The sequence below is a fragment of the Mirounga leonina genome, unplaced genomic scaffold (genome assembly GCF_011800145.1).
Source record: "Mirounga leonina isolate KUSES-001 unplaced genomic scaffold, KU_Mleo_1.0 Mir_127, whole genome shotgun sequence".
Classification (NCBI taxonomy): domain Eukaryota; kingdom Metazoa; phylum Chordata; class Mammalia; order Carnivora; family Phocidae; genus Mirounga; species Mirounga leonina.
Window position 1 is genome coordinate 50,034,982 of NW_023270316.1, and position 7,897 is coordinate 50,042,878.

A 7,897-nucleotide genomic window follows, 5' to 3' on the forward strand; every position below is an offset into this window, starting at 1 on the left:
GAAAATTATGTGCTTTGATTTGATTTCTCATCACTTCTTTTTCTTTTCCTTTCTTACCAAGATTGATGCTTAACAGCTTAATTGAGGTGTCACTTATTACCATAAAATCCAACCACTGTAAGTGTACAATAGTTTACACTAAACTTATAGTTGTACAACCATCCTGACAATCCAATTTTAGAAAATTTCCATCACTCCAAAGAATCCCCTCATGCCTATTTGAAGTTGATATCCACATCTACCATAACCCTAGGCAAAAACGATCTGTTTTATCTCTCAGATATCTCAGATTTACCTTTTCAAAGAACCAGCTCTTAATTTCATTGATCTTTCCTATTGTCTTTTTAGTCTCTATTTCATTTATCTCTGCTCTGATTTTTATTATTTCCTTCTAACTTTGGGCTTTGTTCTTTTTTCCTAGTTCATTTGGGTGTAAAGTGAAATTGGTTATTTGAATATCTTCTTTCTTAAGATAGGCTGTATTGTCATGAACATCCCTCTTAAAGTACTTCTGCTGTACCCCATAGATTTCGGTACTATTTTCATTTTCATTTCCCTCTAGGTATTTTTTATTCCTCCTTTGATTTCTTCATTGACCCACTGATTGTTTAGTATCATGTTTAATTTCCATGTATTTGTAAATTTTTAGTCTTCTTTTAATTGATTTCTAGTCTCATACCCTTGTGGTCAAAAAGATGCTTGAGGGTGCCTGGGTGGCTCAGTTGGTTAAGTGACTGCCTTCGGCTCAGGTCATGATCCTGGAGTCCTAGGATCGAGTCCCACGTCAGGCTCCCTGCTCAGCAGGGAATCTGCCTGTCTCTCTGACCCTCCCCCCTCTCATGCTCTCTATCTCATTCTCTCTCTCAAATAAAAAAAAAAAGATGCTTGATATCATTTCAAATGATGAACTCCTTTAGCTTTTGCTTATCTGGAAAATTCTTTATTTCTCTTCAATTCTGAATGATAATATTCACAGGTGAACCATCCTTGGTTGGAAATTTCTTTTCTTTTCACCACATTAAATATGGCATGTCATGCCTTTCTGGCCTGCAAAGTTTCTGCTGAAAAATCTGCTGATAGCCTTATGGGGTTTTCCCTTGTATGTAACACATTGCTTTTCTGTTGCTGCTTTTAAGTTACTCTCTTTAGCCTTCTTAAAAAAAATAAATAAACGATTTATTTATTTATTTGAGAGAAAGAGAGAGAGCACACAGACGGAGAGGGAGGAGCAGACTCCCCACTGAGCAGGGACCCTGGGATCGTGACCTGAGCTGAAGGCAGATGCTTAACTGACTGAGCCACCCAGGTGCCCCGGTGCTCTCTTAAACTTTCAACGTCTTACTTATAATGTTTTTGGTGTGGATATTTTGGGGTTCATTTTAATTCAAACTCTGTGGATTTTCTAGACCTGGACATCTGTCTCCTTCACCAGATTAGAAAGGTTTTCAGCCATTATTTCCTCAAATAAGTTTCCTGCCCCTTTCTTTCTCTCTTCCTCTGGGACCTGTACAATATAAATGTTATCTACTTGATGCTGTCCCACAGATTCTTTAAGCTATCATCACTTTTTTTTTCCCCCATTTCATTTTTCTTTTTGCAGTTGTTTGGATGTTTTCTTTTTGTTGTGTTTGGATGAGTCCCACTGTTCTGAGTTCATTGATCCTTTCTTCTGCTTCATCTAGGCTATTATTGAATACTTCCAGTGCATTTTTTATTTACTTATTATATTCTTCAGATGTGTGACTTCTGTTTGGTATTTTCTCATATATGTATTCCATCTCTTTGTTAAAGTTATCAGGGTGTCCATCCATTCTTCTCTTGAGTTAGCTGAGCATCTTTATGACCACTACTTTGAACTCTTTTTCAGGTAGATTATTTATCTCCATTTCATGAAAGTTTATTCCTGGGTTTTTATGTTATTTTTTTTTTAAAGTGGGTATTTTATTTATTTGTACTTAAACCTATAAACCAACCAGCCAACTGGTACTATTATCATGATACATTAAAATACAAGACATCTTTCTACAAATACTAGAATAATGAACAAATTAACAGTTCCAGTAAAACATCACAAGGGGCAGAGGAAATCAATGAAGCACATTATAGCTTAACCATTTATCATTTACAATTGAGGTTATTAACGAGAAAAGACTCACAAACTCAGAAAATACAAATTATCCTTCATCACATGTCTTTGTATCTTTACTTCCTATTCTTGAGGTTAGATTCTAGAGCATAAAGATATCCACATTAGTATTGTATCTAGTTATCTATAGCCAGAAACACCTTTTATCATGTTGTCCATAGCAGCCAATGCTACTGAAACCGCTTTGACTCCAATCGTACCCCCTCAATGGATACAGCAATAATGGGAAACAGAATATCAAGGCAGAGATATATAGGACCCTAAAAGACAAAGCCTATGAGAAGTAATACAGCCACTGCCCAAATTGAGATCAAATAATATACTCATTGTCACACATCTTCAGGCTGTATATTCACAGAGTACTTTGGGAATAAATACATTATTTGTTGGGTACTAAAATACTTAGCAGATTGCTATATTACACTATGGCTTTCCCCAGAAGTTTCTAAAATGGACTCCAAATCGCTGATGGAATTTTGCTGGAACTGGATCTGGGGCTGCAAGGATTCATCTCCAAGGGTGTGGAACTGGCTGTTCCAGGCTTGGGGGCACCAGGTGTGACTGGTCCAGGAATGGTTGCTCTAAGACTGGCCGTTCCAGGAGTGGTTGCTCCAAGACTGGCTGTTCCAGGTCTGGTTGCTCCAATTCGAGTTATTCCAGGTCTGGTTGCTCCATATTGGAAGGTTTCTGGAAGTGTTTATCAGGTATCCCTGGTGGTAGGAATAGAAGCCTGGGTATTCTGCAGTTGCTGTGCTGTTCTGAGTCACACTCTTGCTCTCCTTCGGCCAATGGTTTTTCTGCCACCTCTTACATTTCATTCTCTGGTTCTGGAACCAGGTCTTCACTTACTTATAGCTAAGGTTCAGAATGTTGGAAAGTTCTTGCGTCTGCTGGAGACTGAGGTATTTCTGTCTCTGAAATCGATCACTGAGGACATAGAATTGGGTCTGAGAGAACACGGTCCTGATGTCCTGTTTCTTGCCCTGGGCCATATCTTCTTTCCTCACTGTTCTCTCCTCTCCAGAAGTGGGTGGTAATTTTACCCTGGGACTGGTGGAGGAACTGGGGCTGTCCTGAACAAGCAGATCCATGGAGGAAGGTAGAGGAGAGACAGTCTCCATGTGGGGTGTCTCAGAAGATGACATTTGCAGGGATGCATAATTTTCTTCAGGCCCGTAAATCTCAGGCATTGGAGAAGAGTCCCTAGAACTGGGTGCTTTGGGGCCAGGGGGGCATTGGGGTGGAATTGGATCTGCCCTCATGCTGGTGAGTTGAGGGTAAAGGGCTATGTTGTTCTTTAGTTTGAAATATATTCTTCTGTTTCCTCATTCTTACTTGAATCTCTGAGTTTGTTTCCATATACTAGGTGAAAGAGCTATTTCTCCCAGTCTTGAAGGAGTGGGCTTATGCAGAAGATGAATCTTATCATTCAAACTTGCCCTAGTTCTTGTTTGTCTCTTGAATCTTTGTGGTTGTATAAGCTGTCTGATCTATTCTTGAAAGGTCCCAGTTGCTGAGGGTGTAACAAGACCTGTCAGTGTTCCAAAGGGAGGGATCTCTGTCAGCACCTAGTTTCTTGCTCACTGAAAGCCAGACCCTCAAGCTTCAGGTTTTAAAGTGTGTGTGTATATATATATAATACGTATACACACACATATATATATATATATGTATATGTGTGTGTGTGTATATATATATATATAGTCCTGTGGGACTACAATCATAAATCTTGCTGGCCTCCACACCAGGTAATCTGGAGGTATCTCCTGATGACTGTTGCAAAATAAGGGCTCCAGACAAGTGCATAAGCTCCCTTCTTGGAGATACCAGTGAACTATAGGAAGGCCTAGGGAGAGTGCAACAATGGTAACCCCCAGGCTACATTCCTGAGATCACCTTGGAAGCCTCTGGATGTTAACCTGAAGGCTGTCCCTCAGGCTGAAGCTCCTGGACAAGTAAATAGGACATTTTCACTGGAAGACTAAGGGTTTGTTTCACTCTGTTGTCTGTGTCATGCCCAAGGGTGGCAGCCTGCCAAGACCTATGTCTCCAACTGTTTTATCCCTGATTACCAGAGCCAGCCACTCAAGGGACTCATGAACTGTGCACATGCCTGCCAGCTTTAGCAAAGCCCCAGGAGAGCACAGGGGTAGGGCATCACCACTGTTAGTAAGATAAAGAGAGTGAAAAATTGTGCATGCCTGGTAGAGAGCACATAAAGGGTACCTGCCAGTGTCTCCATACCCAAAGAAAGTCCCAACAGATCCCTATCCCTCCTGCGGACACTAAGATTAGCAAATGAATCTCCTTCACATATGGTCTGGGCACTTTCTAAACTGCTGCTTTTACACTGGGTTTCAAAGTGAGTTTAAGTGTGAGCCCTTTCAGTGTGAAATCTCAGTTCCCTATAGCCCTTTGAGTTTCCTGGACAGAAGCCCCACTATTTTTCAAAGCCAGACATCTTAGGGGCTTGTCTTCCTAGTTCAGGTCCCAAGGGTTGGCTATCTGATGTGGACCATGAACCCCCTGCTCCTCAGAGAGAAGGCTTATGTTTGTGAGATCCCTCCCAATTAATGGTTGTTGCACTGGGAGTGCAGACCACATCTCTGCCTCTCCTATCAGTCCTCCTTTTTTGTGGAGGAGCTGTTCAGTTAGTTTCCAGGTCTTTTTCAAAGGAAATTGTTCCACATGTAGCTGTAGATTTGGTGTGTCTGAGGGAGGAAGTGAATTCAGGATCTTCCTACGTCATCATCTTGAACCACCTATAGATCTGTGTCCTATAATACTTTTGCATTTAGTATATACCTCTATTTTAACCCCATCTCATGGTACTGTGTGTATATATATTTAAATCCTCCTCACTGGAAAGTGAACTCCTTGGTAATAACATCTACCTATAAAGTCTAGGAATCAATATACTTCTGTGGAAAAAAAAATAGTTCTTTATGTGGACATCTCATGGTGATAGAGTTACCTAAACAGCAATAAATATATAAAAATTTTACCTATCTGAAACTAAACTCTTTTAGTATTTATCAACACCAAGAATGATAAAAAGGATTTGAAGTAGTAATAAACATTCAAATGTTTTTAGAATGAGTATGTTCTCACTAACATACTTCAGTTTGTTTTTGAAACCCCTATCCCTTGATTGCTCCACCCTGGTGAGGGTTTTGCAGAGTACGACTGCTAACTGTACAATCCTGGGTCAAAGACTGAAGAGTAAATTTTCAATTGTGCTTCTTTTAAGATTTTTGTCTTAGTTACACACACACATTTAAAAAATATGTCCAGGGCGCCTGGGTGGCTCAGTTGGTTCAGCGACTGCCTTCGGCTCAGGTCATGATCCTGGAGTCCTGGGATCGAGTCCCGCATCGGGCTCCCTGCTCAGCAGGGAGTCTGCTTCTCCCTCTGACCCTCTTCCCTCTCGTGCTCTCTGTCTCTCATTCTCTCTCTCTCAAATAAATAAATAAATAAATCTTTAAAAAAAATAAATAAATAAAAAATATTATAAATTCTACAGAGGATATTATAAAATTGTAAATGATATATGAGTTAAAAAAAATCCTTGTCTAAAAACCAATACACATAGAGTGCAGATGTCCTTTAACTGCCCTTTGTAACACTAAGCCCTGAGAACTATTTCCTCTAAATAATGGACCACATTAACTTTTTTAAAAGGAAAGCAGAGAGGGAGAGAGAGAGAGAGAGAAACTTTGTAGTTTCTTTAGAAGTTGGTTTTGGTTATCATTTAGAGAAGAACACTATACCTCTCTCAATGGAAATATCATACATCAGGTACACTTGTCAATATTTGAAACTAATTATTGGATGGAGCGATCAATTTCTATTGCTTTTAATCTATTCAACTCCTAGGAAGTGTATTATTCTATGAAACTTTTTAAGTTTAGTGGCAGACTGAAACAACAGTACATCTGCCCTACATATGGCAGCAACTTTCATATATAAACTCTTGCTCTTTGGTGTGTACACACACACACACACACACACACACATTGACTCTTCAACATTATTGCCATAATTTGTAATACTCACATGCATAATCTATAAATGTACTACTTCAAAGGTAACGTGTCTTTGTGTATGTAATCTAAGAAAGCAATAAATCAGTCTGTAATAACTTCAGTGTAAAATGGACAGAAATAATATACCCATCATATTTTGAATTTTAGGACAAATGCTTACAAAGTTGTTTCTTACTTAATATCAAGGGTCTCAATTTTTTTTTTTTTTCTATGAGATTCATTGTTAAGGAAGAAGTTAACATTCTGGACACATTCCCATGATATATCCAGATTTTTAAAGCATTGTGCTACTGATGCCAAAGACAAATATGAGGCAGATAATGTAAATTTCCAACTAACTGTCTAGACACTTTTCCAGTAACTGAGGGCTCATCTGTGTGTCATACAACATGGTTTATTTATCAAGTAGTGAACTGCAGCCCATGATTAGAGAAAATGCCAGCCTAGTCCACTACACCAAATGAGAATCTCAGAGGTATTCCAATTCAACTCCTTCTAAGCTCCATTTTACTCCCTCAGTCTTGCTCTGAAAAGAATCTGTAACAGGTCCCAGACGTTACTGATAAGGACTTATAAGTGGTAAATTCTTTTCTACTATTCAGTGAGTTGGAATGAGGAGTTCCTGAGAGTTCTATGAGTTCAGGTTAATGGTACTTGCTATAGTAAGTTGTAATTCAAAATTCATCTACCTACAGAAACCTACTGGGTGATGCTTCACGATATAGTATTGACAAAAATATAATTGAAGTATAATGTTGATTAAATAGTAATATTCTGGGAGAGAGTCCAAGACGGAAGAGGAGTAGGAGACCTTAACTTCATCTGGTCCCAGAAATTCAGCTAGATAGCTATCAAACCATTCTGAACACCTGCAAACTCAACCGTAAATCAAAGAAAAGAATAACTGCAATGTTACAAACAGAAAAGCGACCACTTTCTGCAAGAATGACAAGACGGAAAAACTCACCTCAAAAAAGAGAACAAGAGGCAGTACTGACTGCCAGGGACCTAAGCAATATGGACATTAGTAAGATGTTGGAACTAGAGTTCAGAATAACTATTATAAAGATACTAGCTCGGCTTGAATAAAACATGTAAGATGCTAGAGAATCCCTTTCTGGAGAAATTAAAGAACTAAAATCTAACCAAGTCAAAATAAAAAAGGCTATTAATAAGATGCAACCAAAAATGGAGGTTCTAACTGCTAGGATAAATGAGGCAGAAGATAAATGAGGAGAACTGATATAGAAGACCAAATGATGGAGAATAACAAAGCTGAGAAAAAGACAGATGAACAACTACTGGAACATGAGGGGAGAATTTGAGAGATAAGTGAAATAAAGTGAGACAATATTAGAATAATTGGGATCCCAGAAGAAGAAGGAAGAGAGAGAGGGGCAGAAGGTATATTGGAGCAAATTATAGCAGAGAACTTCCCTAATTTGGGGAAGGAAACAGACATCAAAATCCAGGAGACACAGAGAAACCCCTTCAAAATCAATAAAAATAGGTCAACACCCCGACATCTAATAGTAAAACTTAAAAATCTCAGAGACAAAGAGAAAATCCTGAAAGCAGCTCGGGAAAAGAGGTCTGTAACCTAAAATGGTAGAAACATTAGACTGGCAACAGACCTAACCACAGAGACCTGGCAGGCCAGAAAGGACTGGCATGATATATTCAGGGTACTAAATGAGAAAAATAT

General features: G+C 38.9%; 1 pseudogene; it reads right to left on the bottom strand.

Annotated features, from left to right (window-relative positions):
• Positions 1–2,100: 2,100 nt before the first annotated feature.
• Positions 2,101–4,698, bottom strand: LOC118009175 (annotated as a pseudogene).
• Positions 4,699–7,897: the final 3,199 nt, after the last annotated feature.